The 25,992-nt window shown below is 30.1% G+C and overlaps 3 non-coding genes across 3 annotated transcripts; 2 read left to right on the forward strand and 1 right to left on the reverse strand.

Moving 5' to 3' along the window:
- Positions 1-754: 754 nt before the first annotated feature.
- Positions 755-827, forward strand: TRNAR-CCU (transfer RNA arginine (anticodon CCU)). Its single transcript has one exon. It is a non-coding gene; the product is annotated as a tRNA-Arg (tRNA).
- Positions 828-11,334: 10,507 nt separating this feature from the next.
- Positions 11,335-11,416, forward strand: TRNAS-GCU (transfer RNA serine (anticodon GCU)). The gene has a single exon. It is a non-coding gene; the product is annotated as a tRNA-Ser (tRNA).
- A 13,696-nt stretch (positions 11,417-25,112) lies between these two features.
- Positions 25,113-25,194, reverse strand: TRNAS-GCU (transfer RNA serine (anticodon GCU)). The gene has a single exon. It is a non-coding gene; the product is annotated as a tRNA-Ser (tRNA).
- Positions 25,195-25,992: the final 798 nt, after the last annotated feature.

Genomic DNA, 25,992 nt, shown 5'->3' on the forward strand with positions numbered 1-25,992 from the left:
TGCTAATATTAAAGACGATATATAATTATTTTCTCACAAATTTATTAAATATACACATTGAGTAGGCAGTGGACATGTTTCATTATTGTGTTCGCTATATAAATAGTGAATCACACAAAACAAACATCAGCAGTGTGTGATACCGTCCTAAGAATCATCGTTTTATTATTTTCCCAAAAGGAAGATCGTTAGACCTCTGTCAAATATGATATTATTCTGAAATATCATCGTTTATTATAAACCATTGTCGTGTTTCTTCTTCTTCTCGTTTTGTTTTTTTCCTCTTCTTCTTTATTCCTCTTCTTCGTGTTATTTTCGTCCCTGACCATATAATACATTCCTCCTTGCGGGACACGTTTAACGAAATGTTCAAATATTTTTTACCGACACCTAAATCATGTTAAATTAACATTTCAAACCTTGTACCATACACGTGTGATATACGATTCCTTTATGCATATATTAATGTATATTTGGCGGACTCCAACAAAAGCTATTACTTTTGGAAACGTCTATATTGCTTGTGATATTATGTAATTCGGTATGTTTGTACAAGTGTTTGGTGAATGAATTGGTTTATTTGTGGCTTTGAAAGAGCAACGTCAGGTGTGTAGTCTATATTTATATGTTTATGCGTGTGGTGTAAATGACATCAGAAATAACGTGGCTAAAGATAACTGGTATCAATGTGTGAATATTTTTATCACAAATTTAGATTGGTTGGAAAACGCTCGTCGGCTACTCGAACAACACCGCCTCTGTGGCCCAATGGATAAGGCATCGGCCTCCTAAGCCGAGGATTGTGGGTTCGAGTCCCACCAGAGGTAAACGAGTTATATATTTTATCGGCGCTTCGTATATATTTAATTGCTGATTGTTCACGGTAATTAAGTAGACAATGAACTTTAAATGATATGCACAAATATGCCTATGGTTTCTAGTTCTGTTAATTTTTTATTACTTAGAAAGTGAACATTGTTGATTTATTAGAAATATAAATCTATAACCATTATATTTGAGCATTAAAGTGAATTGAAAATTTATTGTATAACAGTTAATTTTAGTAATATGCATTTTATGATCGATCGTGATCGACACTTTGCTTTTAAATTAATATAAATTATGCACAGTCAGCATTAATCAGATTATAATATGTATTGATAAGTAGGTACATAAATTGTTGCTTAAAAAAATTGTACATAATATCTGTTGATGAAAATCAATATACATAGATTTCGACATATTCGTGTCAGATCTTATCTTGTGAATTCTAAAATTATATATCCTAAATTACACATAATCTTACTTCAATGGTCAGTTTGATATTTTGATGAGAAATCGATGCATTTTTAATCAAATAATCAAATCGATTTAATCAGTTATACGTGTACAAACTTAACAACAACAGAACGATATGGTTGATTGGGAGTTGATAGCAAAATATGATAATTATGCGTTGTTTGCTATTAAGATAAAATAATTTAACGAGCTTGTAAATATTTGCACTTATTTAATATATAGTGTATGTCAAAAATGTATTATTTTTTGGAAATATTATATTTTTTAATTTTTTAACACTTTTGCTTCTACAAAATACTAAATTAACATTTTAATTACATTTTAACTTTCGAGATATTTAAATATTATTTACAATTTAATCTGTATATTTATAATTTGTAGCAAAATACATATTTTTTGCTAAGTATAATGATGATGAAGTTCCAAATCTTTAATATTTAGTTTTTTGAGAAATAAAACTTTAGTTAATTCCAAAATTAGAATTGAATCATTATGCAGTGGCTTGCTTATTTATTAAATAAAAATATCATGTTTCATTAGAAAGTACTAATGACATTTTTATGAAGGACATATGATAAATACGATTAAATGTAATGTAATTCTTACATATTTATGAAACAGAACATTTTGCCTTTTCTTGAAGTTATTTTCAGTAATAAGATAAAAACACATGTAGAATATAGCATGTACATTTTAGCCCATTCCTGGTTAAATTAAATATTTATCTTTAATATTTCATTTGCTTTCCATACAATGCAAAAAATAGTCCAGTGGTCTTTTTTGTCAAATGTGTCAGTTAACATCTTCTTTCTTGATACTTATTTGAGTAAGTGTAGCAGTTAGCATGTTCTTTCTTGATACTTTTAAGTATAAAAATCGCTACGATTGCTCTATATTTTTAGTTAAAGTTTGCTAGTATGTGAAGTAGATATATATATTTTTTTTATTTTTAGGAATACGCAATAATTTTCTGGGATTAATATATAATATGTTTTTAAACTATCGTAGAAAACAAATACTTTTCCTGATGAATGTAGAATTACGAATGTGATTCTCATACATAAAAAAGTAAATAACAATTAAAGGTCTCTGTCGATTTTATCAGCGCCAGCCAAAGTATTCGAAATCATTATTCATAAGTATGCTTCAAACCATATTGAAGAATACTTGATTGATTAACAGCATGGTTTTCGTTTATCGAGATTAATAGGAACAAATCTGTACTGTTTCTCCAATTTTGTGACGAAAAATCGCAATATAAGCAATCATGTAGATGTATGTCATTTACACCGATTTTGATAAAATTTGTCATGTTTTGATTCTAAAAAGAAATATAGATTGGGGCTTTCCACAAAATGATTAACTTTTTAAGTCATCGATAATTTGTTCAATATGGGCAACACAAATCGTTTGAATATATTGGAAATACCTCAAGGTTCTGATTTTGACCCATTAGTGTATTTTTTGACGCGGCTTAGTTTGTGTTAATTTTTTTGCAAATTACTATGGTTATTCCTAAAATAAAATCTAGAAAAAACAGTCTCGAATATATCCCGAAAATATTTTTAACATAGTATTTCAGTAAAATCATATCGGAATACATTTTCACCAGTAGATATATATTTTTACCAGTAGAAATATAAATTATCTGTCAGGTGCTAGTAAAATAATATGATTTTAACTCTTCTATACGTAGTAATATATTGTAGTAGTATATTTACATACTTTTCATTATATATTTACATTCGATATATAAATTTTACAGCGAATGTGTATTTTTTGGTAATGTTATATTCTCACTAGTTAGCTCCAAGCATATTTTAACCACTAGATATATATTTATACTAGCGAAAATATCACGCTGCTCTAAAATGTCTATGAAACTCAATTTGACAGTTGCGAAACGTCCATTTTCTGTTCAAACGTTCCAAAATTAATTACAGTTTTAGAACTTTCATTAGGTCAAGTCCAAAATACAAACCAAGCCAACTCATTTCTCAGGGGAAAGTAAGCGGAAAAATAAGTGCAGACAGACATTATTCTATTTTAAAAATACGATAGCTATCCTTACTAATATAAGAGGGCTGATCAAAGTATTTTCAAACCAAATTTTGGTCAATAGAAGAGCGCAAAAACAATTATCACTTCTCGGAAGGCAAAAATTCACGTCAAAAGCAATAAAATCGTGTCGGCGCCATCACAGTGGGAACGCTCGGTAACGAGCGTTCCCACTGTGATGGCGCCGGCACGATTTTATTGCTTTTGACGTGGATTTTTGACTTCTGAGAAGGGATAATTGTTTTTTGCGCTCTTCTATTGGGCAAAATTTGGTTTAGATGTGCTTTATTCGATTCTCACTCGTAATATTGTTATAAAAAATTTAATATAAACCCTTGATAATCAAACGTCTTAACCGCGATGGCGCGATTTTATTGCTTTGGACATGGACTGGAAATTCACTACATGGTAACTTTGAGCAGCATTGAGCAGTTAACTCGTACCTATTATTATTTATTTAAGAAATTATATTACGATCTAAAAAACATATAAAGTTCCATTTTTGTCATGAGGCCCGGAATCGTTGTTTTTCCAGGACTCGGGTTCACTCCCTGCGGCCCTGTATATAACACAGGCTTCTGCCAAAGTGTAGCACCTGGACTACTCTAAAAAAGTAAGAGACTGCTTCCACTTAGCATGTTCTTAATAATTCTAATTGAAAAATGGGCCTGAGTTCGCTCTCGGCGGTCCTGGCTTTAACCGCACAGAACTGTTTTGGGTATCCTATTTCAAGAAGATTACAGACTTTATCAGAATATAGAAATATATGCAATAAAGCCTTGAAGATGTTGGGATTTGTTTTGAGGAGCTCGAGGGCATTGTGTATCTTGTATAATCAGATATTGCGTTGTAATTTTGAGCATGCTTCTATTCTCTGGTTGCCACTCTAAATAGAAATGTCTAAAAAATGTTTCTCAGATCCCTGTACTTGAATATAAATATTAACAACTTTTATTTCCCACATAATTCCTATTCATTAAAAATGCTGGAATATTTTTTTTCTTTCTAAGCTTTTATTGTAACTAGACAATTTTTGAGTATTGTTAGATTGTAGTGTGACAGACTATAACAAGTTTGTAGTGTGACAGACTATAACATTTCTAAATAATATTTTGAATGATTTCTTGATGTTATTTTTTTTGTAACCTTAAAACCAAATCAGCATTTTAAGTTTAGCCATGACTCAAATATTCAGTTTATTTCGTAAATTGTGAAATAAATTAAAACAATAATAAAATTAATATAGATTAAATCTAAAACCACTGATCTGTTTTGCAGACGACATTAATATAGTATTTCGCGTTTTATTACTAACATAAAAACCCCGGCGGGCTCTCTCCCCTTTTTGTAGACAAAACCGTGATTTCATTTATCACTTACCAAAGCCGCAAGTGATCCTGTAGGAATTAAATTATGTAAGTGCGCAAACACCCACCCCCTAACGCCGCCCAACCCTTGCGGAACGGGGGTGTATTTGAGTCCATTACGACACCCCACGCAAAAAGGAACGAACAATCACACGTCCCATAAAACGACAATCGTGTAATAAAATGACGCGCGAAACGCTTAGTAAAATAATAAAAAATCTGACGTTTTCAACGCTAAAAATATTTTCAACCAAATTAGACGTAGAAATTATTATTAGTTTTTTTTTACTTCGACTTTTGTTCAGACGTTTTAAAGACAACAATTCGATTCGTCTGAAATCGTTGTTGGATAACAACTTAAAAGTAGCTAGGAGTGTTTTTAATAGTTTTTATTAATCTAGGAAAATCACAAAAAAGACTAAGACTAATTTGTACACAGAAAATGAAGACTCTATAGAAGAAATAAAAGCACTAGAAAAATAATAAATTAAATTTCTTCAATATTATTGTAAAAAAATCACAGTAGAATTGTAATTTGCATAGCAGTCGTTCGTGAATAAATCTAACTCTAAAGCTTTAATAATACTGATTCTTTAAGTAGCTTTATAGAAAAAGTCTGGTATCATAAAACTAGGTTTACAAAAAGTCAAGTGAAATCTAAATTTCATCTAATTACTCGTTTCTAATTTATTTTAGAATTTGATCGCCTTCAAATTTTTTTGTTTTTTTTTTTCTGTTACATATTCTCAATGTTTTTCTGCATACATATTTAAGTGATCTTCCAACTCTATCACAAATTAATTATATTTTTAACAGCTAGAATATATATATATTTCAATGTTTTTGTTGTGTTGTTCTGGATTGATTTTTTCCATAATATTTTCATTGCACATTTTTATATAATATAATATCAAAATAATAATTATAAGGTATATCTTGTAATACATATTTATATGAAATCAATATAAATAGCTTAACTCACGAGTGAAAAGGGTTAATTTTGGACATAAGCCCTCTTGAATGATATACAACCACAACCAACAAATAGATAAGTAAACAAACATAAACCTATTACGAATGGTTAATCCTATTGTATCTTTGAACACGTACAACCTTTCAATTATTTCCACAAATATTTGCTTTTATCCATACCTGAGATTCTTGAGAGTCAATTTTGGCATTTGGGGGAATTTTTTTGAATATTTGACCCGCTAATCTGACAAGTGACTGACACTTGGTTATTGCACTTTTGAAGAACTTCATATTCCCAGCTAATAAACAAAGGTATACCTACAACTATGTTGTTATTTATTACTCATGTTAAATTCCAAATGATTTTTTAAATGTTGAATGATGGACACTCGCCGGACTATGACTGATGATCTACGATTCCCTATAAATATGATTGTGTTCTTTTCGTAATTAAACGTCTCTAGAATTGGACCGGTGGGTTTTATGTGTTTTCGGTCGATCTGTCGGTCGTGCTTTTGAATTTTTTTTTTTATAGCATAACATTATCAGTGTCACATCTAGTGACTTACAGGTAACAGGTTTGTTTCTAGATTAGCTACCTTTTGTTGGTTGACTCGCTGCCGAGACCTACCTGGACATCAGGGGAGACAAGACAGGTGATATAAAGTGTAAATATATTTTTAGAATGTAATATATAAAAATATGTTTTTATTTGATTAGTTAAACATTAAAAATAAATTAATTTTTAATTCTATTGAAATGAATCCATAAACACGGATTAACATTTTTATATTTGGAAAGTAATGATGTCCAGCTATTTCTAATGTGCTTATTTTTTAGTCACCATATATGTCAAGACTCGAACCTACACTCTTCTTTGGCACCCAACGCGTGCATTCTTCAGTTTTAAAAATGATATTCGTCGAATGTGTAACGAATGTTAACAGTATAAAATCTATATACATATATAAATATAATATATTTTTTTAATTAACGTTATTATTTGATTTTTACAGATTTTAACACTTTACTTACCTTTGAGAGATGGGAGGGCTTGCGTATGGGGCCTATTTGTGCTCTCATCTTATTCTCACCATCATCCTTCTCAATTAATTTCAATAGCAGCCTACTTATACCATAGAGCATATAAGCTTTCCGATAATGACTATAAATCTAAGTAATTAAAAAGGTTGAAACAGCATTGAAATGAAACGGATTTACTAATATTTGTAATAAAAAAAAATATTATTTTAAAATCAGAGAATATTGAAAAATATGGCATGTTTGAGGGATCTCGGAAAAGATAAAATTTGTATATTAAACTATTTTTAAATATCATATTAAATTAAAAACCATTTTACCAAATCGAAAAGATAAATCAGAAGGAGCTTATCAAATTTCCTGTGGCAATTGCGACAAAATTTACATTGGTCAGACAAACCGTAAAATTTGGCAGAAAAAAATATAACACAAAAGCAATTAAATTTTTTTATAAAAAATCAGCATTAGTAAACCATACTTTCGATGAAAACCATCACATAAATTTTTGTACAACAAAATTTTATTATTAAATATTAAGAACTCAATTTTTAGAAATAATGGAGCAATCGAAATATAAATTAAAAAAATAGCAATAAATAAGAGAGACAACGCAAAAGGATTTTTAAATACTTGGTTACCGGTTTTAAAACAAGGTAAATTCAATTTAAATATAATTCTATTGAAAATGTATATAAAATCACTTACACAAACACATGTTTAAAAAGTTAATGCACTTATTGTTACCATAGTTACAGACAAACTGTGGGAAAAACAAGGCGGCAATCTGGTAACACTGACATGATTACGGTGAAGGGCAACACATTTATTTGGTGGACTTGGATGGGAAGACGACGACCGGTGGCGCCTCGTCCGCTGATCTCTCGTATTATAATGATTTTTTTTATTAATAGGCATGTAACTAATTGTAAACAAATTTAATAAACTTATACTACAGTGACCACCTGTTGCCATTCGTTCACCAAAAAACAAAAACGATGGAAAAATCATACGACCAAGTCGAAGCCGACTCACTTAAAAAATCTGCGGCGACCTAAATAAGATCCAGAATTAACCCAAGATGATGACAAGATAAGGCTCATCTCCTAAAGTTAAGTAAAAATTTAAACACAAATATATAGATATGTATGTATATATCATATATTCTATCTCATGTGTACATATATTGTTATTTCTAACTTGAAAAATTATTTAAATAACACATTAGTTTCAATCTGACTCTCTTGTGTAGTTTGTGCCGCCCGGTAAGGTTCTTTAATTTTCCGCTCCTTAAACACAGCAAAAAATATATACTTATTAATCGTTTTACGCGGTTAGAAAAAAACTTTTTTTAAATATTCCAAGTAAATCATATTTGGTTCCACGTGCTTAGCTTGGCAATGTACAAACCCATGGATTTGTACATTGCACTTGACCTACATCTGGAACCTATCCCACTGCCCATGCAGTGTGACCTGAGTTGTTTTTTGAGAGCACGCGTGTCGCTGAGGATTTTTTTCATTTACCATATAATAAAAAAAACGTTAAAATATAGACATTAATACTATTCGATCATTTTATTACAAATTTATTTCTATGCCTAGATTTACGGAATATTTCCTGATACGTATCTACCGCGTAAATCGAGGAATGAGTGTACTAAGGAAACATAAATTAAAATAAAAAAACATCACCCATACTAAGGAATATAACGTGTAGAAAATGTTATTAATAGACCAAAAATGGCGCCCCCAAAAATTTGTCAACGCCACTGATCTTGATGCTATGGTTGTTAAAAAATAATCATATGATTATTAGTCTTATTATTTAAATACACCACTGATTATATATGTTCATATGTTTATGTATCTACTATTACGCAATTCAAACATATTTCTGAAATATTTAATCAATTAAATAGTCACTAAATGTTTGCGGTTTAATACACCTGTGTAGATAAGAATCTACAACCTTTCCTTCTCTATCTGTCATTTGTATCTCATCTCAATGTCAGATCTTTTTTTTACTGTAGAACTAACAAGATTAAATGTTTTTTTCGAAAATCAACTCTACCGCCACAAGTCTCAGAACATCCTATAAACCACAAACATTTCAATATAATAAGCCTTATGATATATATTAATAAAGGTCAGATTTGCTTGCGAGCGCTTTTGGATATGGACATTTGAGAGATTCGCGAGTTTGACAGTTTTTATCGTCCGAGTTACAGCCGTTTTGTGAAATATGACTTTTGTGGCATGCGGACAACCGAGAGATGATTTTTGTTTTACGACCGCAGCAGAAATTCCCAAGGGACGGTCCGATCCGACCCTGGACGAGCATTGGGTCAGGGGGACTCGGTCCATCACTATACATACTATACAGACAATGATGGATGATTCGCTTCGAAAACGAACTCGAGGCAAATTGTTGTCGAATCACCGCGCAAAAATTTTCAATCAGCCACAACCGTATAGTAATTGAAAACTTATCGCTCTTCTATCTGTAAGTAATGGAAATATTATGATTGTAAATAAACACAATGAATGTGAAATAGAGTCGTAACTTTCCCACCGGCAGAAGTGATAGAGTAGGAGTCTTATTTTATATTTTAGCACAAACGTCGCTGTAAAAAAAAAACTAATATCACATAAACTATTTATTTTGAAAAAGTAGATTTATAAAACAGGAAAGAGTAGATTTATAAAAAATCTATTATATATAGTTATACTGATCAATCGATTTACGTGATTAAAAAAAAAACATTTTTTTAGTACTACAAATCAAACATATACGGTTTAGCGGCGTACAAACGAAAGGGATTACTCACTTCTTGCACTTGACCTACATCTGGAACCTTTCCCACTGTCCATGCAGCGTGTCCTGATTTGCTTTTTGGAATGCTCGCGTATCGCTGAAGATTTTGCTCGTTAAAGAAACGTTAATCAGTACACTTGAATAGCATTCGATCGTTTATTATAAATTTTGTTCTATGCCTTGATTTACGCGATATTTTGTGGAACGCATTAACCGCGAAAATCAAAGGATTAACATTATGATCTCATGTTTATTACGTTTCAAAATAGTAGATAATGGAAAGCAAAATACTGTATTATCGCCACCTAACTTCCAGTTACCAATTGACTCCACCTGCAATTCTTGGTATTTGGTCTATTCGCATGAGCTAATTCCTACCTGGCGGTGTTAATGCCTTTTTGTATAGTAATATATACAGATACCTACACACAATACACCTGTGGACCGTTTCGGCAAAGGTGAGTGTTCCGCCGTTTGACTTATTGCCAGAGATTCCCGGAAAGGAGTATCTTTTTATGGTATTTCTTTTATTTTTTCGGTCACCGGTGACAGAGACCGCCCTGTCCAGCGACAAGTCATTAATGACATATTTACGACATTCTTTTAAAACGGCGGTTTATCACAGAATCCAAATATTTTGGCCGGGTCTTGTCTATGTGTGTGTATGTATTATATTATTATATATGTATATGAAGCGAAGAAAAGACAGATTAAAATATAAGATGTAATAATTATAAATTAAAATAAACTATATTACAATAAAATAATATAGCACAAAGTGTATTAAATGATTCTAACACGTATCAAGATTTTTTGTGAAAAGTTTCACGCTCTTAATTTAATGATTTTATAGTACAAATTAAAATTAAAAAAAATCTTCTGACCCTTCTGCAAGGTGTGTTTAATATTGCTTTTTAACACAATTTCTAAATAATAGTTATGGACGTGGACGTCGCGCTGGAACAAGGGATGCGAAGAGAGAAGCGGCGACTGTGATCTTTGATGGTTTGAAGTTTGTACGAACTTTAAAGTGAATTTTCAAGTGTGAATGTTAGTATAGGTGTCAGAGAAAGTGATCGTTGGTTCCCGTTGGTATAAATCCATGCCCTTAACCATAGAAGATTTTATTTTTCGCCTCTTTCAGTGGGCCTGTCAATTACAAAAGGGTGGCTGTTAAGCTATTTTTTTGATACAGATTACGAATGGTTGGCAATCTCGAATCTCTTCTCAATGAATTTGCAAATTTTGATTCAATGTACTTAATGTGCAAAAAGTTTTTCTCACGTTGGTCTCCCATTTTAACAAACAAGTCCATTTTTGGTCTTAGACGTATACCACGTTCACCGGTGTTTTATGATTAAATAGCATACTTTAGCTAAAAAGTTTTCGTCTCTTTGATAATATCCTCTTATAAAGATATATTGAGAACCTTTTTTTAACTTTTGATTTCAAATTATAAATCACTATTCAAGAATCGTCATTTATTCGCATTCTAAATAGGTTTCATAGATGATATTTTATTTAAGAATATTTTTTTAAGTCTTTCAACATTTATTACGGGTTGCCATTGGTTACTACTAATAAATAATAATTCATAACGATAAATATCTAATAAGACTTAGGTACATACATACATATAGATTTAAAAAAATACACATGGTCTTTTTATATTCGATATTTATTACACATGTAAAATTATGCGTGAATTTGTTAGTAGACATGTTATGTGTCATTCAATATTATGCGTTGAAATCGACGTGCGCAATTTGATGGAAGGCATCGAGACGAGGTGGCCGAGTGGTTAAGGCGTTGGACTGCTAATCCAATGTGCTCTGCACGCGTGGGTTCGAATCCCATCCTCGTCGATAGGCATTTTTTCGTTTATCTTTTTCTGTTGCCTGTTTAATATTATCAGTATATTTTATTATTGATTACAAACATTTTTTAGTAACATAATATATATCAGCGAAATATTTTAAATAATTTGCAATATTAGTGAAAAATATGTTTACATACATATGTTATATGACCTTAATGGTAAATTCGAAATATCTGCTTCAAAAATAAGAATTAAAATATATACTAGGATGATAGATCTTAAGTATTATATAAGTCTTCAATAAAACATTTTTTTAATTATGTTGTGGCAGGGAGAATGTATTTATTTTTTTCGGAATCATATAATAACCAAGAAAAGTAAAAGAGTGATTTGGCGATGGAATTTTCGGCGAGTGATGCAAATCTAAGGAGCTTTGTTTCCAAGAAACCCCTTCCCTCCGCCAGATTTTATTTATTTGTTACAAATCTGAAAATCGTTACTTTGCAGGTTTCCCCAATACGTTATGATGGCTTTTATACAAATAACTTGTATTCAATATTTCATATATATACAATTTAATCCACATTAGGAGTCACAGTTAGTAATCACCGATTCTACATTCTCGGACCCAACATCGAGGCTTTGTCTTTGACCTTCATAGCAGGTCGTTTTTGACCGATCGGCACCCTCACTGTAGACCAACTCACAAATGGCCTGACACCGGGGCTTCGCCCTTGGTTGGTTAGGCCCACGCAGAAGACACGGCGCACCCGGGAGATTATGCAGCCTTAGAGCTCTAGCCTACATATATAAAAATGTTTTTGCTAAAAATGCGAGATAACTCAATATTTGTATTAGTTTTTCTCTAAAAGTTCGTTACGATTTTATTTTTTGATGTTAATCTTCCATTGCAACATGACAATGTGTTAGCAAATGTTACAGTGGGGTAAACATAATTAACAACTACTAAGTATGTAGTAAGACTCAGGACTAAAATCAAAATGTGTATGGATCTTAGATGTTCAACTTTGTTATGCGGAGCGCGTGTCACTTTAATAATTTATTGCTGATTCGCGTTTTGTACGTTCTAAAATATGGCTTCATTGTCTAGAATCCGAGTGAAGATATCTCTGTACGGGTCATATCCGTGTTTGTATTCTAGTGCTTTTTTAATTGAGCGTTGGTATAAAATTCATTGCATTCTCGGCGTAGCGACTACTCAATAAAGCGCTTTTAAGGTTGCTAAAAGGGTGGTGTTGACAATCCAATGTTCAGTGATTTCTTCTCAATAAGCTTGCCAACTACAAGGATGCTTTCGGCGATAGCTATGAAGAGCTAGAAAAAATGTAGGATAGTGTTTATTTATTTAGGTGTTTTTTAGTTATTGTTTTTAAATGTTTATAATTATTTGTATAATTTACATCATGATCAAGTTGATCAGATTTGTAATAAAAGAAATAAAAAAGCCAGTGGCATCTACTTTATTAATTATAAACTATTATTACAGTTTAAAATCAATAGATGTCACTTTGCATGGCTTTATATTTTATTGTAATTATTTATCATAAAAGATTAGGAAAATCTAAGAAAACAAAATCTGTGATGATCGATCGGAATTATAATTGTGTTGTATTCACTAATTCCGATCTCCCAGTTACAATAAAAATTAAAAAACAATAGGGTCCATATGAAATTTGAACTCAGGTCTTTCAGGTATTAGTCACCAACTTATAGCACTGGTCAATATAAAATGGTTTTGTTTTTGAAAATGTTCTGCAAAATGTATCTTCTATAAATATTAAATTTGTTTATTTATTATTAATTATGATTGAGTACTTAGTTATTGCGACAGAAAAATGACAAAACTGTTGTATATTATGGGAATTCATATGGGACGTTAACTAACCATTGAATTAAATTTTGAATTATAACTAAATATATTGACAAAATAGTCTCAAAATTAAAAAACAATTTGCATAACATAAAAGGTATTTAATGAGTAAAAAAAAAAAAAAAAATACGCATTACTAATAAATAAAAAACAATATGGAGTGACTTTTGTGGATAAGTTTTGGGAGAGTTGAAGGGTGGACCTTGACTTTTAGTGATAAAGAAAAATATGGAGAAGAAAAATAATAATATGTATTAGATAAGTAACGTTCACAATTAAGTTCTTGCCTAAACCAACGATCGTAAAGTTGAGACAGAACGCGTGTTTTTGAACTTTCCAAAGTCAAACAATGGCGGCAACAAGTCGTAATCCAGGTGATTCCCGACTCGGTGCCTGTTGGTGACAGCTCATAAAGGCGGAGACAAAGGATTCGATGCTGCATGCATCTTCGACTGTCGGGGCACTAGTAGTAGTGCAATTATTATCTATCTCAATACTTTTTGATTATGGCTAGATAACTGCGCTTAAAAAATATTGGCTTGTTTGACCATCGGGTAGATTTAACTGAAATGACATGTTTAAAAAAATGTTTTCGGAATAGATTCGAGACTGTTTTTTCTAGATTTTCTTTTATGTATATCCCCATGACATTAAATATAATTCAGATGGTCCTGTTGTTGATTTTTCGTTATTTCTTTGCTTCTTTGCTAGGTATTGATCTGAATTTTCAGATTAAATACCTAAGTTTACTGCTACTAATTTACATTCATCGAATATTTTCTCTCATGTCTAATATTTTTATACGTTCAAAAAGCATTAAAGTCAATAATAATTTGCAATCAAATTTTAACACAAACGGAGCCGCTTCAAAATACTACAATCTGTCCCTTTGAATAATAATGTTTATTGTGAAAGTATTACATAGAAAGTGGGTGCTTTTGAAGGCAATGTTCCGCTCCTTTTATTTCTTGAATGTATAAAAAGGGCTGAAGGAATTTATGCCTGAAATATATCAGTACATCATTATATAAGGTCGGTTTCTACTTTTTTTATAAATATACTTACTATGATTTTTTCCAGAGTCGGGCTCCGGGAATTCGTGCCCTACCCCTCACCTTCTCTAGTAAAAGAGGCTGGAGAATACGTCTGAGCAACGGCTTTATTGATATATTTTGTCAACTTATGCACTTGCCCTGTTGTAAAATGTTTATTTACATATTTACAAAGGCAAATTGATTGTTCGGTCGTAGAATAAATTCGTCTATTATGGATTTAATTTTTTTAATAGTTAGATACTTATCAGTCTGTAAGAAGCAAAATCGTATGGTTTCAGTTTAATTATAATTTGAGTAATCTTCCATTGGGTTAGAAGGTAGTTGAATATGATGGTCATTAATTTGACGACTTTCACCGGCAATTCTTTTATTACTTTCAAGAATGAAACAATGCTTTATTATTAAAAAACAGATACTTCTTTTTGTTAACATATAAATATCTGAACCTTAATTCTTAATAAAAAATAATGAATATTTGGAAACTGTAGTATCCATAAATTAGGACTTGTTATAATATTTGTTTAAGTGCCAATGAGAGGATTAAGTTTGCTTATTTAATTGGGTTCAGTGTTTCGACTGGTTTTATATGTAATTTTAATAGCAAGCACGGCGGAAAATCTGGTTTCATGCAAATAAGTTCTGAATGGTATTAGCGACTCTAAAGCTCTTTCTGAAATTAATAATCATTTGGCTTTTTTTTTCTAAGCAAGTTAAAATTTTTTTTATTAAATTTGCTTTGCAGCACAAAATTGCATAAAACTTATCCTTGTTTTAAATGTGAAAACCATAAGGTATAACTTGCTCAGAAAAATATTTTCTCTAATCCAGTTTATATTTAGAATTATAATCGTAAGTTCAGCGCATTGTGTATTCATATCTAAAATTATTTCTTCATTCATATAATTTAATTAACGTTTTTATCCAATATTTATTAACTGTTTATTTTTTACATTTTAAAAAGAGCACTTCATTAAAATTTTGACATAAAAATACAATCAACTATTGGTACGCGTATCACTGGCTAAGAATCGCTACTATCTTGGTTTCCCGTTTTTTTACACCAGATTTGTTTATACAGTATGTTAAATTGGAAATCTTCTTTATTTAGAGACATCTCTCGTACCTAACTATAATGTTTTTTTAATAATTGATAAACTATATTTTAAGCAATTATTTTTGCAAGCTTTTCTTTTGTAGTTTTTTGTGAGTTTTTAATATCAAAAAAATATTCATTGCGACATTGCCGTATATTAAAAAAGTGATTTTATAAATATAATTAGTGGTTATATAGATTACATCATAATTATGTAAGCGAAATGATAAGATAAAAAATCATACAACATAGGTCACTAAATCTATAAAGGTTGCCGACCTGTACCAGAAAAAAATATTTCAAGCGTTAGCAATACTGACGAAAAGTTTTTATGATCTAAATGAGAGCAAAAGTTTCCCATTCGAGTTTTCCAAACGTCTAGTAAATTCGTTGCTGTTCACATACTCGAGTGTATTACATATGTATATGTAGGTACAATTTTCCGTATTAAAAAAATGTTTGCTTCTTAAAAAGTAGTTGTTACATAGAAAGGAGGCTGACTGATCCAATTAAAGTAATTCAGGTACCTCGAGTGTATAACACGCTTTTTAAAATGTTCTAAAACTTGACTTTTAAAAAATAAACTAATTCTCTTCGATGTTTACATTATTTACAAAGCCATTTTATTTTAGAAAAGTAAACAATTTGGTATCAATTCATTTGAGTAGAATGTGGTTTCAATTTCAACAATGCCATGTTCTATAAAAATATATTTTACTAAATACATACTTACTAAAAATCTTCCTGCAAGATTTGCCATGACGAATATACACCTCGGGATATTAAGATGACGTGTTTTCATCGATTAGATTATACTGTATTTATACGTTAAGGATTTTCCCTTACATATTTTCAATTACAGGAGACATTTTGTGTTGTGCTATGCACATTGCATCCTGCGAGTTTTCCTATCGATTGGCCAGGAAACGGAAGGCTTCGCAAGGAGATGCTCCCCTTCAGCGGGCGATCGATGGCCACGCCCCCCGCTGGGCGTCCCCATGGCAACCGAAGGGCCCCTCGTGCAAACACACGCACATACACACATACATTCCATACACACATAGGACACGCACGCGCGACCTACGCAAGGAAAGTTGTGGAAAAGCGAGCGTAATGTAGTGATTCACGTCTACGTGGAACTGAGTCATTCTGAATCTGACGTAATGTTGTGATATGTCTGAAACTATGAAAATTGTAGTATTCATTTTAAAAACTGTCTTTCGAAAATCGTTTTATGGAGCCAATCAGTCTTGGTTACGTTCTACATGCATATTTTTGTCACATGGAAAAATACGTTTAGCCACTTCAAATGATTGTCTAGTCATTTTTTACTCATATTTCTTATATTTTTAACTGTAAATCAGGAGTAAGAAAACTATTTTGTGAAAGGCTAGATCGTTAATTAAAAAAGAGCCATTTAAAAACATTGATTTCTCTAAAATTTACAATTTTAAAATTAAAATTGTATATTCGAATTCATGTATTATGAATTTTGGCATCAATCGAAAATTGCTTAAAATACGTATCTCTAGTAATAAGCTTTACTTATGAAAATAATGTATGTAATTGCTTTTTTGAGATAAAATATCATCAATCTGGAGCTCGAAGCTCGTCACTTCTTGTCGTCAAAATTTATTGCATATGGTCATATGTTAATCAGGCGCGTATGATGAGATTCTTTCTCTTTCGCTCGCTCGCGTGTTAAGTGTCGAGAGTGAGTGAGAGATGAGGGTGTGCGTAACGCACGTAACGCACGCCCTTATTTCTCAAAGTTTCTCAATTATGCAATCGAATGAATTTTAAAAATCTAAATGTGTTGCGCACTTCCATATAGGTTCTAAAAACGCTGCTAAAAAGCAGTTCGAGCTTAAAAATATATAAGCTGTAAATTTTTGTGAGAATAGAGATTTAACCTATTTTCTGGTAGATGAAGCAGTTTGACATAAATGATTTATGTTAAACTGCTCTATATACTAGAAATATATATGCTTTATGTACTAGAAATATATATGAAACTTACACTGAGGTAAACCGCATTATAAGTTTCATATATAAGAAGTCCCATGATATTTTTTAGCAAAGGCCAATATCTAGCACCATTTTGTTAAAAAAAATGAATCGTTCCTCCGAGTTCAAAACATGACCGTGCCATCAAATAGCGCAAGTCAGGATATTCGGCTTCCATTTATTTACCATAAAAAAATCACGGAACTGGCAACAGTTAAGTTCATCGATGACATAACTGGTTCAATAACACATTGTAGATTGAGATGTTTCACACAAAGTACATGATATGATGCAAATACAATGAATAATCAGAGACTTTGAGCATTTTTTGTACACCTTATTTTTAATATATTTTACCATCGTACGTGACACTTAAATGTTAGTGTTGTGTATGTAACAATCTAGATTTATATAAAAAGTAAATCAAAGCCTATATTTTTTTATAATTTAAATGCGACGAAATATGAATGGTTTTATTACTATTATTTTATGAAATCTATTTCAGAAGTATGAGTAGTTCAATAACCTATATTTATGATAGTAATTAACAGTTATTTTATGATTTTATGATTAATAATTAGGAAACGTTCACAAAGAGTTTTAATATTCTAAATAAATAACGGTTATTTGTTTCGTGGGTTAAAACATTCAGGATACACACCCAGTTTTCCCCTCGGGAAACTAAACTATGTAAACCTTAACGAAACACACATACACTCAAAATTCCCTTTGAACACAAAAACATCTTTGCACTCAATTGATATAAAATACATGATCCTACAAAATGCACAAACGTACATACGCCGTTTGTTCAGTAAAGAAAAGCGCAAACGTGGAATCTCTTCATTCATCTAAAGCCGTAATTTTAACCACCAAAATAAGGAATATGTTTCCAGTTTTCAGTGTGTTTAAGGTTGAAAATCCTGTGTGTTAAAACGACTTGCTTTTTAACGTTTTGGTCTGGCGGATCGCAATGGACGCGAAACTGTACGCGACGATCTGCGTTTGACAGACAGCGAGGGTGATACTACCAGGCTGATAAAGCTAAAGGGGTGAAAAACGTATGGTTCAAGAGCTATTTCACTCCTCTTTGTGGCAATCACAATCGAACATGGTAAATCTATTGTATTAAAAATATATAGACAACCCAGGTGAATAAATAAAATTATATTTTTATTCAAAGTAAAAATGTTTGCAATATATGATAATGTTGCTGGGGATGGGGTGAGTTCTTTATCGTCTCGATTGCTGTGAATATTTTCAACGGTTTTCCAGTTCCAGGCGAATTTTCACTCACCGTAAAATGCTATAATATATTGTAGCTATGTACAATATATGTATATTTATAGTATTTACATAAATAAAAACCTTAAACTGATTTTAAGTATTTATAATTGTTTTTGTTGAGTGAATCTGCGAGTTGTTGTGGCGGAGTGCAGATTTATGAGGTTACTTGTTAATTGATTCACCTAATTAATAATAAATTTATTAACAATAATCTTCAGATGCTAATGGAAAATAATATTTTTTTTTATAAAATATTACTCTGACATATGTGTATGTACAATCTAACCATATTGATCATTAAGCATTTGATCTTTTTGTAATATTATTTGTAATCATTTAAAATAAGATTCTACTGGGTATTTTCTAACGTGTTATTATTTCTTCCATGTTCTTAATTACCATGAAAAGGATAAAAAATTCTATAAAAATCACTTATTGTTATTTGACTGATTGTATAATTAAATTGTAATCATATCAAAAAAATATATAAATCGAATTCGTTAAATACAATTTCTTTTTATTACTTCCATTTAAATTATTTAAAAACCAAAATAAAAAATCGTAGGATGTAACTACATCTTCAAATAATATTGGTATCTACCGAATAAAGTCTTTCCAATATCCATGGATCTGATCTGTGGAATATATTATTTTTATTCCTTACAATCAAGCTTTTATGAAATGGTCTACAATAATGTCAGACAATAAAATTATCAAAAATAAGAAAGTGAATAATTTATAATATTACTGAATAATAATATTATTTACTTTTTTATGTATATAAAATATTTTTATATTTATTTATATAATGAAGATAAATTAAAAAGTCTATTTATTAACAAACTTATATTTCTAAAATCGAGCGTCCCCTAAAAGGTGATGAGGTATCCTTTTTTTAAACGTTATGAATGTTGTGGATGACCAAAGATAAATGAAGATAAGATAAGCGTGGCATAAAAAATCGATTTTGGATCATTAATCAACCGAAACGTTGCGTTTTTTTATTATTTATTTATTTGAAAAATTGTACAACTTGCCTTGCCATATATCATCAACCAAAATACATATGTATGCATTTATACGAAATTATTAAAAATAAAAAATATTTTTGAAAGGATTCTATATAACATTATAATAAAATTACGCATCCTTACAAGCGACGATAATATATTAATTTGCCAAAGAAGATCCCTAAGACCCAATATCTCTTTGTTCGTCGCTTTTTTGAGATCTTTCACGGTCGTCGTCTTCGAAGATGATATTCTCCGACCCTGGATCGCTTCCATGATCATCACTCATGCGTCTTTGTTGTGATCGCCGTCGACGACTTCGGTGTATATTAAAAAGAAATATATTTATATTCCATTGTTGAAATAATGACCGCCATTGTGTTGAGGTATCGGTACACAAAAGATTTGGACCAGCAACTTGTTGTGATGCTGTCCATTAATTTATACTATTATATGTATATAACATATAGGGATATCGAATATAAAATAATATTTTATGTAATGAATTTTTTTATTTTTAAAAGTTATTTCTGTTCATCAAACGTGAAAGTGACAGTATCGCCGCCCTTTTGATTATCATCCCCCACCGATCACGAACAGAAAAGTAACTCAAAAAATCTCTCAAAAGAATATTATGATTAATCATTTGCTGGACTTTAATTTAGTGCGCTGGAAATAGGGGAGGGAGCGAAATTGATTTTGTTACATTTATAAATAATTGTATCGATCCTGAATATAATTTAAATTTTGATTAAAATTATAGCTGGTTTGGTTAAAAATGCTATTACTTAGACTTTTTCGATGAATATATTTTTAACATTAACGTCAGATTTTTTTCACATTTGTGCTTATGATGTTATTTGCGAGTGAAATAATAAATATTTTATTAAATAATTTTAAAGTTGACTACTTAATTTTTTTTACAGATGTCTAAATATATGTATGATATTATACAATATATAATATATACATGTATTATATATACATATATACAATATACAATCTATAAAAAATAATTTTATAACATATTGATATTAGATCTATACATTTATAATAACATACATGTGGCCTGCCAAGAGAAACATGGCAGAAAAGGTAAAACGCTAACAAATAATAAAAGAGATTTCAGAATGATATTTACTTTTCATAACAGCCAGATGATAGACACGAAGAAAAACCAGGACACCAGGACCTTACAATATATAAGCCTCAATATAAAAAAAGACGAAAGGTAATATTTTGAAAAACAATGGAATAAACAAAAGAAGTTGTTTGTTATTTATTTTAACGCGCATTGTTTAATTCGTTCAGTGTCTATCAAAATTTTAATCGTAACGGCAAAATTAAATACAACGGTTTTTTTGAGTAAGGTTAAAGTATATATACAGAATTCAGGGAAATCTATCGATTCTGAAGACATTTCACCAGTTTCTACCACATCTTACCGTGCTATCGATCCAACAGAAAAGCTTTCGTATAAGCTAAAAAAGCATTAGCCAATAAATCTAAAAAATGGAGAGCAATATGTGAGAAAAAAATGACGTGCTTATTCTGCAAGTGGAATAAGGAAAGATACGGCATATATTTGCAAAAAAAGTGAAATTCCTCTTCATAGTAACGAATGTTTTAATACGTATCAAAATATATTGAAATAAATAAAAAAGTGTAAATAATAAAAATAAATAAAAAAAGGATATAGTGTGGTTTTGAAGTGTAATTGTGAAAATAAATATGTACGTGAAAAAGTAAAAAAGTGTAAATAATAAAAATAAATATAAATAAGGATATAGTGTGGTTTATAAGTGTAATTCCGTGACAGTTGTACGCAGAAAATGGACGCCGAAAATTTTGGTGAGTGCAAATTATATTATACTATAAATAGATACTATTTTATAAATTGTTTATACAAAAATTTATAGAAGCATTACAAAAAACTGGTTTGTAACCATTGTAACCATTTTAAATTTGCACAAAATTTTAGGGATAAAAAAAATATTTATTCGTTCATGTTGTTAAAAACATTTAATTTCAAATTCGAATTGATAAGCATTTTCATATTGAATTAACCATTACAATGAAAATTATACTTACTGACCTTACAGGTTCGCAATCACAGACATAATGTGTTTTTTTTTTTTAAATTTATTCATGGCTCTATATGAGTGAAATCTTACCATACTGATGGGGAGGTTTCGGGGTGTTTGCCAAGGTTGTTGGTTCCATTCAATCAGGGGGTGGTTCCTAGGGGTGTTGGGGAGCCTCCGAAGATTTGACGACGACACGTGCAGCACACACTCCCGACCAGAATCCCGGTCTGGTGATGATCCCTATTGTCCCCATCAGATTCGAAGGGTTTGGACCATTAAGCACATGATAAATGCCCCTTCATAATTATTATATATTTTTGTTGCATCTCCGACAGCTATGGTACATGCCGTTTTATTGTATAACACCCTCTTTTATATTTTTTTAAGAATTTTATCGGGTACGCTTGAAATGTTGGATTTTTACATAAAATATTTTTTTTAATCCAATCCAATATTTCTAATTCATAGTTAAATAAGGGCATAATAAATAAAAACGGTACTTGTGGTTTTAATTTACATTTTCTAATAATAGAGTAGAATCTGAACATATTTTTTTGCGAATGAAAATATGTACAAAAATAATTTATTTAAAAAAAATAAGAAAACATGACAAGGACACTAAAAATGTAATTAGCTACAAGTACGTGTAAATTTTTTTACCATCAAAAAATTATTCTTGATTCATAAATGTGTTAAAAGTTGAATATTAATTTACTTTCTTTAAATCTTATTGTACTAAAAAATATATTGAGGTTTTGCATGAGCATGCATAAATATGGTATTTTTAATTTAGGAAATTGCCTTTACCAAATTTACCTTATTTAAAGAACAACCATTGTCACAAAAAATATTTTTTACAGGAGAGAGTAAAAACTATTTTTTTCTTTGATAACAAATTTAAATATAAACATAAATTTCTATAAGAAATAAAATATAATAGATTAAAAATAGAGCAATCTGTCGTTTTCCGGTAATGTTTTTACATTGTCTGTTTTTTTTTTGATGAAACTTTATTTTTTTAATATATTTATTTACAATTTGCGCATATTTACCGCTTAACATTATTGAATGCATACATTAAAAATACTAAAAAATATGTAAAATAGGAAAAAAATATTGTAATTAGTAGATAATTGTTAGAAAATATTACAAAAACAAGTCGAACTTAAGATTATGACAATAATAAAAAGTGGTATTAGTAAACACATACATACATACAATAAATTATATTTAAAAGTTGCATTATGCATAGAAGTTATTGAATTTTTATTTTTTTTCGAGATCGTATTCTAACTATTAGTTTCACCGTAATTTTTCCTGATAAGCACGTGGCTTGTAGGTTCTTTGTCTTTATATTATAAAAAAAAACTCATTCGAGTGATTTAATCAACATTTTCCAAACATAACGACAGATGTAAAATAAATGATGTTATTTAATTATTTGATAATAAATATGATACATTTATTAAATTTGGTATAATAACAAATGATTTTATTTATTGATTTTATTTCACCATAGAGAAAAAAACGGTTCATTAAGTATGTTGTTAACTAAAATAGAAGTTGTAAAATGACCGTTGGGTCAATATTATTTATAGATAAAAAATGAAGTTGTATGTATTTTTCAAATTTATAGTATCAGAGATTATTTGTACATGTTGCACATTTTTTCTTTATTTTTTTTAGGTAATATAATAAATTAATATCCTTTCGATATTCAAGAAAATGTAATTTTGTTTATGTAACAGAAACATGATATGCACGTACAGACTAGAAAATATCTGTTCTATGTATGCACGTGATGCGTTTGCTCTTGTGTTTTTGTGGCGTTTTTGTAATATGAGGTGCTCAATCCTCGTGTTTAGAATAGGGTTGCCAAGGGCCGACAGTTTCTAGAATTATTTATACATCACATTGCATATATAACTTTTTATACGAAATTTTATCAATATTATAATTTATATTTACACGAAATATGAGAAAAAATATTATTGCTTATTTGAAGGAAAAAGACATACATATATTATCATTCAGTTTTAAACTTATTCATGTATTGTTTAGGTAAGTAGTTCTTCATACAAAATATCTGAACAAAATTTTTTTGTGACGATGGTGGTTTTACGATATTTTTTTTCTTTAACGTAGCTTGTAGAGAATGCCCAGCATTATCAATTTCGACTCATATGGTCTTCAATTATGAGAAGACATTACAGAATATGTGTAATTTTTAAATGAACATTAGCTTTCTTATAAAACAATAAAATTTTAAATTATACCCTTTGGTATAAAATAAAAAAATTACAGGAAAATATTTTTAACTAAAGTATTTATTATTTATTATAAAATTTATTTGATCAATTTAAAGCTAAACATTATAGAATGTTAAAAAGTGCAATATGTTGTCAAAATATCTCGAAATTATTTTATGTCAGCTAACATGTTTTTGCTTTGAAATCAGATACTCTTCTACAATAATTAATTCAATTTATAAAATCACTTAGGCTATTATGAATATTTATAGTTCAATGCCCTCTGTTGATTAAAACATGTCTGTAATCAATGACCGATATGTTTCTTTGTTTAGTTACTTACGAACTTCCGATCTCATTACGACTTTTGCATACAAATTGGTATTTTTGTTATATGCACATAACCAAAGTGCGCATTCTCTTATGCTTATGGAAAAAAGTAGATTGTGAATTGAAAGTATATAAACGCGATAATAGTAAGAGATAAAGATGTTAATGAAGCAGGGATTCTCAATTTAAAATTTCACATTTTTAAATTGTTATCTGTAGATATGATTATCATTTTAATATTACAGACACTAGCATAATGCATTATGTACAACTATGTTTATCAATTATTTGAACATTAAATAGGAAATGGATGAAGTATTTGACTATTTGGATATATTCGTAATTTTATTCGATATTTTTTTATTTACCCAATTAATGTAAGTGTAATTAAAATAAGATCACTAAAGGTACACTGAAGTTCACGGTGACAATGTTGAAAAATAAATAAAGCGGTCGCAAAAATGACACAAATAAAAATAATATATTATGGACTGCGTATCTTAACTTCCTAATATCATCTTGGTTTTTAGTAACATATTTGTGTCATGAATGAAAATTCTATGGTGTTGCGGAAATGGAACTATGATTAGTTCATCACTTGACGGATTATGGTTCTCAAGTCAATTCAATAGCTATCACTTATTATCAAACGTTATTTTCTGCGTAGTTTTTGGTGTGAAAGTTATATTCTTTTGTTTTATAGTTTCAAAAATCTATGATGAAAAATATGTATCGACGAGGATGGGATTCGAACCCACGCGTGCAGAGCACATTGGATTAGCAGTCCAACGCCTTAACCACTCGGCCACCTCGTCTCGTGTGTGAGCGCAATCACTTCTTCCACATTTCTTCTAATCTCGTGTAAACTGAACAGTTGTATAAACATTATTAAATTTTGACAACCACTGAATTATTGTATTTTAATTATAATTCGTAACGTGTCGCTTTAAAATGAGCCGTTATCAACAACGTGACCCAAAAATTCCGTTCGAATAATTAAATATTGCCCTATCGATCATACCGCGATCCCTTTTTGCGCACAAACGCATATGTGTCATTTTTTTAATATAATATAAATTCGAGGGGTGATGCATCCGGGTCGCATCGTCCTGATCTATGGTCTTGACTTCCATCCCACAACAATGAATGATAAATATAAATATTATTATTGTTCACCCCCGCGAGGGCGCCACCCTTGTGGAACGACACTGTTCGCTATCCGGTTTCAATAAGACGGGGTAGGATTTTTCGCAACGTTATACAAAATGTACAGCATATAATGTTTATTTTTATTCTAAGAAATTTAATTTTTTTGAGATGAGCTAAGTAACTCTATGAGGTGTATTTTATAAGAAAAAATACTAAAAAAGTTCGTTACCTCTATGTTATATTTTGTTGCCAGCTTTGATCATATATATTAACTGATTGTTCAACTGTAATCGAATTTGTTTTTATATATTGGGGTTAAATATTAGAACGATTTTTAAAAAATATTTTCTTGATTTCTCCAAACCATGCGTGATAAAGAATCGTCTTTTTAAACCTTTTTTTATATGTAAATATTAAATTAAAATCAAGTTCTTCTAGTGATATGTCCTTTTAGAATTGTAATC

Source organism: Plectrocnemia conspersa, unplaced genomic scaffold (genome assembly GCF_051122295.1).
Source record: "Plectrocnemia conspersa isolate PC_06_02 unplaced genomic scaffold, ASM5112229v1 ptg000001l, whole genome shotgun sequence".
NCBI lineage: Eukaryota > Metazoa > Arthropoda > Insecta > Trichoptera > Polycentropodidae > Plectrocnemia > Plectrocnemia conspersa.